This window comes from Pelobates fuscus, chromosome 4 (assembly GCF_036172605.1).
Source record: "Pelobates fuscus isolate aPelFus1 chromosome 4, aPelFus1.pri, whole genome shotgun sequence".
Classification (NCBI taxonomy): domain Eukaryota; kingdom Metazoa; phylum Chordata; class Amphibia; order Anura; family Pelobatidae; genus Pelobates; species Pelobates fuscus.
In genome coordinates this window covers 126,787,935-126,800,202 of record NC_086320.1, presented here as the reverse complement: position 1 = coordinate 126,800,202, position 12,268 = coordinate 126,787,935, and the positions used below count along the sequence as shown (strand labels likewise).

Sequence of the window (12,268 nt, the reverse complement as noted above, 5' to 3'; positions counted from 1 at the left end):
CAGGAGGTGATCAGCGCTTAAGATTATATATACATACGATAGTATAGATTCATATACCAAGAACATCATCATCTCTAAGAACATCATCTATATCGTATGTATATATAATCTTAAGCACTGATCACCTCCTGTCTGTTATCTTTACTATCCACTTCACAAGGGTGGAGAGAACCCCATGTTAGTGATTTGCTGCTAATTATAGATATCGAGCACTTATACTCACCAGTTTTTCCATATTAAGCAAAATCAGGTCTGTTGGCACTGATGCTTATCCAGTTCATAAATATAACAATAATACATGTTTACATGTATTCTCCTACACCACTATATGAAATAAAAAGATAAATAAAAAAAAAACGTTTGCAGCAGATTGTCTTGTACAACTAATGGTGGAAAGGCAAATATTCCAGATGTGCTACTAGCAGCATCGTATTTAGCAGTGTAAACCGGAATGACTGATATCTATATCATGCATCTCTAGATAGCAAACACTATTAAGTCAAAATGAGATGCAATAGGAAAGAAGACGTCAGATGCCTGGAGGGTGCTTTCTTGGAAAAACAAGAATAGAAAAAATATCTAGAGACCTCAGGCTTCTGACACTCATTAAACAGACCCCTACAGGTGCAAATTAGAAGTAAAGGCGTGGCCCATTGCACACAGTTAATTTAAAAAGAAGCTGCTGTGAAGCTTCAGCACAAAAAAATAAAATACAAATAATAATAGTAATTTAAAAAAAATAAAAATAACTCTCCAAATATGTCACATGTGGGTTACTGAAAGAAAACTGCATTTTTATTGCAACGTATATAGTAATTTAAAATTAAATTTGAAGTCATTTGACGCACAATGAAGAGTGGGGTCTCGTGGATTCTCACCATTATAAAGGAAAGTAATATTTCAGGTAAGACACAAATTTTGTTATCCAACCTTGGATAGTGAGAGTTCATGAATTTAAATATTCCCAGAGCAAATCAGGGCACAAGTCCACCTCCAATATGTAAAGCAGGTAGGGACAGTGACAACAGGAACAGCACGTTCCTCTCAGAAGCAGCATCAGATGCACAACCATCAAAACAATAATATTTGTTCCTAGCCATCACTAAAGATAAAGTGATCAGATGCAACAAGTAGCTTAAGAGGAAGTTCCAAGGCACTGTCTGTGCATCTACCAGGGCAGCATTAGAATCCCTGTTCTACAATACACCAGGAGCTCAGCATTTAAATGAGATGCTATTCGGTCTCTCATAAGGGGGATGTACCAAGCTCACAACAAAGTCAAATAGAATCACAGCTGGTTTGAGAACTGGGTAATGAGCCTTGAGATAAATGTGGGAAGAGCCTGACAGCATGGAACCAGTCTCAAGGAGGGTGGTGCTAAAAAAAAAAAAGCCCAGACTAACTTAAAGAAACCACACCCAGCAACTATTTGTCAGGATGGATCAAGTCCAGATCTCCCCGAATAACTACGGATACCCATCAACAACTTTGTTTACCAGACAGCCAATAGAGGGAATTCCAAGAGTTTGCCGATCTCCGGATCCCCTAAATAACGCTGGATGACATGGTTTAAGTTTGAATGTAGTGGCTATGATGCTTATTCTGTGACTAAGTCTTTCCGCTGTAATTATGTGTGCTTAGGAAGCATTAGCTCAAACAACAGAAAGGAGCAAGGCCGGGGGCATCCAGGGACCTTCATTCAGTATAAAATTGTCCAGAAACAGTTTAGCACTTAACAGTAAGACAGCACCTTATGTAGTATTAATAAGTTATGGTGCCTAGAGTGTCCCTTTAACCATAACCTCGTAGGTCTGTCCAGCAATTATATAGTTAAGGAACAAGCATGAGAGTCTGTTATATCACTTCCTATGAATAAAGTGTTATTAGGAATGATGTGAAACGTGCCTAGCCAGATCCAGATCGTGTAGCAGAAGCCACAGGAAACTAGAAGAGAATGTTCCAGGCACCTCGCAACCTCCAAAAAACATGCTACAAACAAACCTTACAGAAATGCAACAGTTATTTTAAGAAGTTAAAAGGCTGGGCAAGCTCCCAGAGACATCTTGGAGACTCGTGATGGGGGACAAGAGAAATAATAAAGATCACTGAGGCAGCTGCTGCTTTTTAAAAAGCCTCTTATAATATTGGAAAATACAGCTTTTGTTAATTTTATTACCTGGGCAGACGGAAAAGGCTTCTTGATTAAAAGCCATTATCAGAACACCAAAAACTGCTACTAGAAACAAGAACAAATGTGTATATCTGAACTCATAGCGGGAAACAGACAAAGCCCTCACACTCAATAGAAAGAAAGAAATAGAATAGAAATAGAAATGCTATTTATGATCCAGAAATGCATAGTGCTCAGAATACTAATAGTAGCATGTGCTGCAGTACATCAAAGACTTCTTTTTTGCACATTCATAGGTGATCAAGCTAATAACGTTTGTCATGAAAATTTCCATGATAACCGCAGAGCAATTATATTGAAAGGAACACTCCCAGCACCATAATTATTACAGCTCGTTGTAGTGGGAGTTATGGAGGTTAAGATGCTTCGTGTGCTACTTTTCTGGTTAGAGGGTTTTAGTGTCAACTGATGCTTACAGGGCACAAAAGCACACCACTTCAGCTAAGGACATCATCGTAAAAAAATAAAACAAAAAGTATAGCTTGAACTGCACAGACATGATTTTGAATAAATAAATTCAATAAAATGTTAGTTTACAGATGTCAGGTGGTCTCCCATTATAATAAGGAATTCCGAATAAGTTTACTGCCCCAACTCTATTCAATGTGCAAGGGTTTGAAGGTCCTTATACACAGCAAGACACAACATGCCCTCTCCCTGTCTATAAAATGTCTGTGGTCAAGATGTTCCTAATTCTCCAGCCACCTTAAGTATAAATTATAAAAATCCCTCTCCAGGCTGCAGTCAAATAATATAATTATGTAAGTTAGGAGGAGATGGTAACATTCAAAAACAGAGGACATATATGTATCTCAAACTTAAACCATCACATTTGACAAAGCTCCTGAATCCAATCTTGGCGAATAGTAATTATAAAATTAGAATTAAAACCACCACAGATCAATGTTAAAAATGCATCGGAGTATAAGATAAGAACGTAAAGCGCTGCGACCAAACCTATGTAACAAAGGAGAGCCAAGCAGGTATAAAAGAGTACTATGCAGTCTCTCATTCTGTATTGCAATCATGCATCAACAACTTTAACAGTGCCACAAACTATTTATTATTATTATTACCGCTATTTATAAAGCACCAACAGATTCCGCAGCGCTGTACAATTAGTGGAGAAACATACAATATACACAGATAAATACAAGACGTAGAGAGAGCCCTGCCCGTAAGCTGATATCTAGCCATTGGAGCTCTTTTATACAAAGTGCTTGGCTAGATGGCCATGGAGCTTACAATCTAAACTACTGCACACCACACACAAAACCCTTAAAGGAACACTCAAAGCACCATAACCACTACATCACACTGTTGTGTTTATGGTGGAGGGTGTGCTCTGGCACTACGAGACCCTTTTTAAGTAGTAGAACCATTATTTAAATGTTTAACTTCTTACCTGGTGTTTGCTGGGTACCATTTCACATCTAAATCATGAGACAGAAGCTCTCGGTCTTAGCTAAGCCAAGAGGTTCAGGGCTATGCTTTTTGGCTGAGAGCGATCAGCTGACAATCTCATCCAATAAAATAGCAGTGCACTGTAGGGCTTAGCTCAGGAGAGCTAATAGAAGCTCTTAAGCAGGAGCTTCCAACTCTGTTTCAGAATCACATAATTATGTAAAACCATACATATACACGTAGAAATAAATGTACTTAAAATTTTACTTAGAAGGAAGTTATATATACACTTCATTCTCTGTGTATACATTTTATTTTTACATAATTAAGTAATTTTGTTAGTTAAATGTAGGGGATCTGCAGGCACTCCCTTCGCGTCAATCACACCAATCAGAGTTTCCGTTGTCATAGAGATCACATGAATGATCGGTGGGATGGGCTGTAGGGGAACTTCCTCAGTTGTCAGGCAGGAACTCCGATTGGTTCTGGCGAGGATGGAGAGTATTTGTGCTGTAGGAAGGGCTAATCGTTATGGCGTTATGCAACCCTAATGGTGTTAAAGACTTCTTTTGTAGGACAGCATAGCACACATGAACGTCAGGAAAGGGTTAGCTCCCTGTGAATTGCAATAGGCACTCTTCTTTGCATCTGGCATTCAGCATAGAAAAAAAAAAAAAAAAAAAGATACAGGGCAAATAAGAAACTAAACTGTTTTCATTTCTCATCTACATGTGTGCCTAGCCTGAACAGGATTGTGGTATATATTGTAAATGTTCAACACAAATTTAAAAGAAAACCAAGTATCACATGAAAATTATTATTTAACGATCAAGGAATTACTATGGAAAAAAATATAAATCAACATTTTTACTCTCTTATATTCCTTACTTTTTTTTTTATTCATGTACCCACCTTTCTTTAAAAAAAATAAAAATAAAAAAAAATTACACACAACTTTTCCTTTGTACCACTGCAGAGTAGCTCAATTTACCCTCAACGAACCTTGATTATTTCTGTCCCATCAGAGGCTTCAAATAATAAAGCACTGCAGACATATGGAACATGCATGCAGTTGCCACAATTCTCATAGAAAAGCTCTGTATTCTTGAAGCACTGGCGGAACTACCGCAGTCGCAGCTGCGACCAGGCCCCCTGGAATGACGAGCCTGGTCGCAGCTGCGACCTCTGCGATGGCCAGCATTTTCGTGCGGCCACCACTGCGCAGAAAAACTGCCGGGGCTGCATTGAAGGAACCCATCGGGTGGCCCATGCTCTAATGAGGTCAGAGCTGGGAGGAAGCCATCACTTCCTCCCAGCCAACAGGGCGCCACGCAGGAGGAGAGGAGGGAGTCAAAGTGGAACCTCTGACTCCCATCGGCATGAGGCAGCTACTGGACCCCATATAAGTCACTAATTTAGTTTTTAACAGTTTGTGTGTGTGTGTGTGCTAGAGAATGTCTGTATCAGTATATCTGTGTGTGTCTGTATGTATGTATGTATATATGTGTCTGTATGTGTATCTGCGTGTGTATCTGTTTGTCTGCATGTGGGGGGGGAGGGGGAGGGGGGACAGATGGGAGAGCCCCAGGGCAATTTTTGCACCAGGGTCCCGTGGTTTCTAGTTATGCCTCTGTCGTAAAGTATTGATTTCAATGCTCCTATATAACACGCATTGGCCTCATTCAACTAATTGCACTTCATTCAGTGCCAGCATGTTGATGACACCTAACAAAGTATTTTTAAAACTGCAACTGAAAGAGGAAGATGCTCTAGTTTGGACTGGCTCACAACTACTAGAAGCGAGTTTTCAAAATTAATGTAAACACTGTAAAACAGCCATGTCAAACTCGCGGCCCACAACCAATATTTATGCGTCCCGCGGCGAGGGAGTGCTGAGTGTAAGTTCTCCCTGCAGTGATACCGGAAGCCGGAATATGACGTCACTCCGGCTCCCGGCATTACTGCGGCGCGCGAGGGAGCTGAGCAGGGAGAACTCAGCGCTCCCTCACTGCCTGTCAGCCCCCCTGCCTGTCCGCCCAGCAGCCCCACTAGAGCCTAGGTAAGAAACCAACCCAGTCTCTGTGTGTGTGTGTGTGTCTGTATGTATGGCTGTCTGTGTGTATAGGTGTATGGCTGTCTGTATAAGTGTATGACTGTGTATAGGTGTCTGGCTGGCTGCGTCTATAGGTGTCTGGCTGGCTGCGTGCATGGGTGTGTGTTTGGCTGTTTGTGTGTTCTGTGTGTCTGTCAGTGTGTGTATGTCTCAGTGAGTGTGTGTTAGGGTTTCAAGGAGTAATGGGAGGATCTGCCCTTTTAAGGTGCGGATGGGGCCATTGGGGTATGCCAGAGGCCAGACTCCGGACACTGCTTGTTGGCTTTTTTCTTGTTTTTCTTGTTTTTTTTATTTTAAAGCAGGGGGTTTAGTAGATGGTGGGACTGGGATATAGAAGACGAGGAGGGGGGCTAATATTTAGTAGACGAGAAGGGGCTGGAGTTTAGTAGAGGGGATGAAAATTTACGTTAGTTTATTTTGCGGCCCACATAAATGTAAACCTTGTTTATTTGGCCCTTGCTAGCCTTTGAGTTTTCAAATGCTTGCTGTAAAAAAATATTTCTGAGAAATGACAATGTTTGAAAAAAGGGACAGTATCCACGCACCAAAACCACTACATTAAGATATAGTAAATTTGGGGTTCGGATTTTCCACTTTAATACAAGATATAGGCGACTGCCAATGTTTTATTAAATGGTGTAATTTTCTGAAAAGTGACGCTACATCAGTAAAAGATAATTTCTAAGTATTTTATAAAATATAACTAAATACTCAGATTTCCCTGCTTCAGAATTTCACTAAAATTTCAACACCATCAAAAGTCTGTTTACAAAGTCTAACAGGTATCTTCTCGCATACCATAAGATTTAGTCTATTGCTGTACAGCAGTGATGTGGGTTCCTGGCAGACAAAGCACCAGAAGCTGAAGAAAGACAATGGAGATGCTCCCAAGGAAGAGATGCAGGAAGTTCCAGTGCAAGGATTTTTGGCTACACATTTTGCATACATTAGTATATCTTACCCCTTTTTGTGTGTCTCCTAAACCCCCTTTGTTTGTCTCTTATTTCCCTAGCCCCATTGTGTGTCTCTTCCTCCCATTTCATAGCCCCTGTGTTTCTACTTGTGTCCCAGCCCCTATTTGTCCATCCCCTAGCCCCTCTGGGTGTCTCTTTCCTTCTATCACCCCAACCTGTGTCTGTCCCTTTTGACCCTTCCCAAGCCTCTGTCTCTTTTTCCCCTGTGTTTTCCCTCCCCCCTATTTGTTGTACCCTCAGCCCCTCTGTGTCTATTTGCGGCCCTCACCTCCTCTAGGTATCTCATTTTTCTGCCCAGCACCATGTCTCGTTCTCTCCCCAGCATCTCAATGTCTCCTTGTGTCCACCCAGCCCATCTGTCTTTTTTACCCTACCCCAGCCCCTCTGTCTCTCTTTGTGCCCATGCAGCCCCTGTAGGTGTCTCTCCCCTCAAGCCCCTTTCTGTCTCTGTTGTCCTTTTACCGTATTTATCTGTATCCTTTACCCAGTCTGACAGAAAGCGGTTCTACACTCTCAGTGAGCACTTCCTGTCAGACAGGGTAGAGGATACAGAAGATCCTTTACCACAGTCCTCTCAGCCACACTACATTAAGTGATTGGCAGGAGGGGGAGCGCTGTGCTGCCATTCAAGCAGATCTTGCACTCCCAGGCCCGTTTGCCCTATGGTTGTGCCAGCCCTGGCTGAAGGTAAACCTGACTATCTTTAACAGTGGGGATGCCACCTTAGAGATTTTTGAGCAAAATATGCAAGATGACAGAGCCGTTTTAACTAAAGTAAGAAAATATAGGTTTTTTTTTTGCATGATGCTCTATTACCTAATGTGCCTAATTTGTCCAATTACTCATGTTCTATCATATATTAAAAGTATACTGTACTGATGAATGGTTTAATATAAATTCATGCAACTATTAACATTCGTTGTTCTACTAAACTAAGAAGTAATAAAATATATTGATGTAAAGGTTTAAATATTAAGCAGAATGAGATTGCTTTCTATGCTTGGTTTCGTACTTTGTTATAATGCTGATGTATATTACTCAGAAAGAAGAAAGATTGTTTTGCCTTCGAGGTGAATATTATTGGAAAGCATGTAACAAGGATCTTTCCCTTCCTGTGACTATCTAGAAGCAATGTATCAAACTGTTCAAACCAGCCGAGCCACTTCCTCATAATAATACACCTCCAGCAATTTCCCTTGACGGCACACGTATGTCACAATCTTAAAATAAGTACCGGTGAGAGATGTAGAAGCTCTAATTGCAGTTCCTTTCGGATTCCTGTCACCTGTATGCTCAACATTACACAATTCGTTCTGACTGGAGTGCAATACATCCTTCCCTGTCCTACCTGCAGCTATAAGTGATTGCCTCCCTCAAGAGGATTCTAGAATTGGAAGCTTTAGTGTTTGAGATCGACTGGGACAACATATCATAATGCTATCATGCCGTTCAGTAAATATCAAAGATAGTCACGCAAAAACACGTCCACAAAATATACAGGCCTGCAAGCATTCACTGTATTGAACAAACAAGATAGAAGCATTTACCAGCAAACACTAATCTTCTGCTAGCGCATGCAAGGCAGTAAAAGTCGCAAGCTCTAAAAAACTTCTATTAAACTACTACAGAAAATGCAAAGGGATATTTTTACTTTATAGGAACACTATAGCACAATACTGTATTGCTAACACTGTATTGTTCCTCTGCCCTACAGCTATCCTCAGGCCCCCGAAAGGATTAAAGGGTTAAAAACAAAACAATATAAAAAACCTTTTAACACTTACCTCTTCCCAACACAGAGGTATCTCGCTGTTGGCTCCTTCTCGGTCTCCTCTGATGTTAATAATGGGAGGGGACCTAATGCACATGCACACATGCCATAAGCTCATGCAAAGCTAAACTATGTGAAACTGCAGAAAGTTACTATAGTGCTCATCTGAAACTGCACCCAGATCCCTTAAATTAAATGAGATAAATAGTCTGAATGCATAAAGTGTCCCTATTTAACAAAAGAAGTCTAAAAACATGTACCATAGAGCATTTGACTAATACCACTGATTGGATTCACAATAAAATTATATAAATCATAGTGATGTTTTATGTGATTGCCTTTGAATGCATAACAGCATGGCATTGCATTTTAATGCATTACATAAAAAGTAGTGTTTAAAAAAAAAAAAAAAAAAAGTACTTTGGGCACTGGGGATGGCAACAGGGTAAGGACAATGCACCACCACACGGGGTGGGAGGGGGGGGTGAGGGGGCAGCTTCAGCAGCTTACCTTTTTCCAGAGCCCGGCGCTGGTGACCTCTCCTCCCCTGCCGACGTCAGCGGAGCCGAATGCGCGGCAAGTGCCACGCGCGCACTCAAAGTGCCCATAGGAAAGCATTTTTAAATGCTTTCCTATGTACGCTCTGCGTGATGGAGGCATTAAATGCCTCCAGCATCGCTGATGCGCCTCTTGTGGCTGTCCGGAAGACACCCACTAACTAGAGGCTGGTTTCTCTGAAACGGCTATGTTTGCATCTGCAGGGTTAAATCCTGAGGGACCTGGCACCCAGACCACGTCATTGAGCTGAAGTGGTCTGGGTGACCATAGTGTCCCTTTAATACAGTGGTTCTGATGTCCATATCCGGTCTCTGCAGGCTTTTTAATGTAAACACTGCCTCTAGTGGCAGTCACTCAGGTGGTTCAATGCCACTCTATGGAGATGATGATTGGCGCAGATCAGCGTTTTGCTGCGAATGCACAATAGCCTCCAAATGCTCTTCTATGTGAAAGCATTGGATTGGCTAAGATCATCAAGATTGATTATCTCAGGAAAAAGGAGGCGGAGCCAGCTGTGGCAAGGGATGGATTTATGGATTATAAATTCAATTCAAACTGCTAACACTAACCTGCAAAGTCTTCATTAATTCCAGTCCTCACTACATCTCCTTGTTACTCCACAAATTCACCACGTCTTGTTCCCTTTGCTTTGTGAGCGACCTTCTCTTGACATCTTTGTTCCTGCACTTCTAACTTCTCTGCAAGATTTTTCAAGGGTGGCCTATTCCTACGGAATTTTCTACCACATACCATCAGACTCTTCATTAGCTTCCAGTCCTAAGAAATCACAGAAAAAACATCTATAGGATATAGCCTGCTATCTTTCTGGGTGACACTTTTTTCTTATTACAATTGCCCTCCTCAGTTCCCTTGTTTCCGAAACCCAGCTCACTCTCTCTCCTACGGCTCGGTTCTTTCAGACATCATGTTTACTAGTTTATCTTGACACAGGCATCTGCTATCATCTCCACCCCGATGCTGTTCTTCCACTTTTCTTTACCCCTTCCACAAAGATTGTAAGCTTGTTTGAGTAGGGCCTTCTCCCTGCTAATATTCTGTATGTAAATTGCAGTCTATACTTGTAAAGCACTGTGGAATGTGTTGGCTTTAAATAAATGCTAATAACAAATAGCAATGCAGAGATGACTTCAAATAAAAGTTCTTTTTGCAAGTAATGGGAAAATATTAAGTCAAACGTCACTCCATAATCACAAGTCATGTCGTCACTGAGCAATATAGCCCTATTTAGAATATTTTGTAACCAAAGTTACCTAATTAAACGTCTATCCTGGCTTAACTACAAAATAAAGTGGAGAAGAACTCAATCAAGTCAGTAACTGGCTGATATCGCTCAACTGATATTCTTAGTTAATGAATGCCTAAAGTGGCATTGTGGTTCTCTTGGAAGAAGCGAGAATGCCTGGCAAGACCCATGTAAGTGTCAAACCATGCAAAAACGGTTTGACAAATTATGCTGGGACAGAACAGGGGCACTCCTGGCAAAATAACAGCTGCTGCAGCACAGTGTACAAAGTGATGCAGGATAACACGTTTGTTCTCCCACCTCTAACTAAAGTGAGCACTCCACTTCCAGCCAACAATGCATATATAGGCTATGACATTGAACACTGAAACTGCGCTCAGACTCCCAAGTACAGATTTAACATTTCTGAAAATGTTAAAGCCACAGTTTTAAAAAAAAAATTAAAATTAAAAAGTGATATTTTATTTTTTTCCCCCAGAAAAAAAAAGTAAAAAGTAAAAAAAAAAAAATGCAGAGTGAAATACACTTACAAACCGAAAGGCATTTTTACACTAGATACAACAGTTTACACTGTAAAGTGTATAGAAGTATTATGAAATTAAAGTATAGCTTATTCGGTAAATAAACTAAAATTTATTTTTGTTTTGGTTTTTCCACAAATGGGTCTACAAATTCTAAGAACTTTATTTTCTCTTTTCTAATCCTCCTGCTGATTCATAATACCAAGCAGAGAGAAAATACTTTTCCATGAGACCCCTAAAGCATTGTATGCCGAAATGCTTTGGAGATGTTTAGAATCCCCCCTTACTCCGGTTTTATTAAAGTTTCTATTTCATGAGAAGGCACTTTAATAAAACAGACTGGGAATGCCCCTTGGCTGTCAAGCGGACACTTCCCCCTCAAAACAAGAGAACTATAGTCCTTTAGTAGTGAGTTTTCTCATAGGGAAGCCTTGGCCGATGCCATCATATGAGGAGAATCCGATTTTTATGCCTCCATATTTAAGTCCATTAAGTATTTTTAATGTCTTTAGGACACTTCTGGCATGCAATGATGGGTTTCGTCATCCTGGTAGCATATGGAAAATAATATTTATTTTGATAATATTTGTGAATTGCCTTGTGAATATATTTCCAAATGCTGGACTAACCATTTTACAGAAAGGAGGAAAAACAAACTATTTAGTTGCCAGGTTACAGGTAAACACCAACAGGGTGTTTTTAAAGTGAGAATTCAAAGTTAATTTCAAATTTAAGGTCAAAATAGACAAAATGTAAACAATTTTAAGTCAGCTTTGCCTTCAGTTCAGATACTAGGGCCTTAAACTCGAAATTCACCTTGAGTAACAAACCTAGTAAATAACCTTGCATGCTGTGATAGGGGATAAGATATTAGCCAATATATATCATAAAGATAAACTCTGAACTCTCAGAATTCAGGGACGTTTAAAGTCTTACTTTTCAATTAAGGCCTGACAGAGGACAGAAACAACTCCATCAACTATAAGAACAAGACTGAGCTTACAAGCAAAATAAACTGAAGCCTTTTTCACAGCAGTTCCCTTGCAGATAGAAATGCAGATTTCTATTGTGTTCTCAGTATTTAAATTGTATTCAATAATTTGCCTGTCTTTAGGGTACAGAAATTGCATTGATTTGAGACTTTTTGTAAAGTCTTTCATAAAAGTCATCATATAATATAGTCTTTAGATAAATTTGATAAACACCATGTCATAAACATATTACATATCATTGTACAAATCTATGCAACACTCAATTTTTTTCAGTGTTGCCAGAAAAACAAACATTATATTATCTATTTCCCCATTTTCCCATCTCTACTGACAAGTGAGAAGAAACATAAGACCCTGGCTGGCTCCCAAAGTAATAAAAGAGCTGCAATACTAGATCATTTGAAAAATGTATTCCACCACGTGAGTGACCCACACACAGGATCTTTGTCAACTTCGCATTAGTGACAGGTGGGACCACAG

The 12,268-nt window shown here is 40.2% G+C and overlaps 1 protein-coding gene across 1 annotated transcript in view; it reads right to left on the bottom strand.

Moving 5' to 3' along the window:
• Positions 1-12,268, bottom strand: part of LDLRAD4 (low density lipoprotein receptor class A domain containing 4) — a 585,185-nt gene that overhangs the window by 514,158 nt on the left and 58,759 nt on the right. Inside the window, exon 2 of the mRNA XM_063451607.1 lies at positions 9,581-9,788. The gene's annotated coding sequence lies outside the window, so the exon portion shown is untranslated. The remainder of the gene's footprint in view (positions 1-9,580; positions 9,789-12,268) is intronic.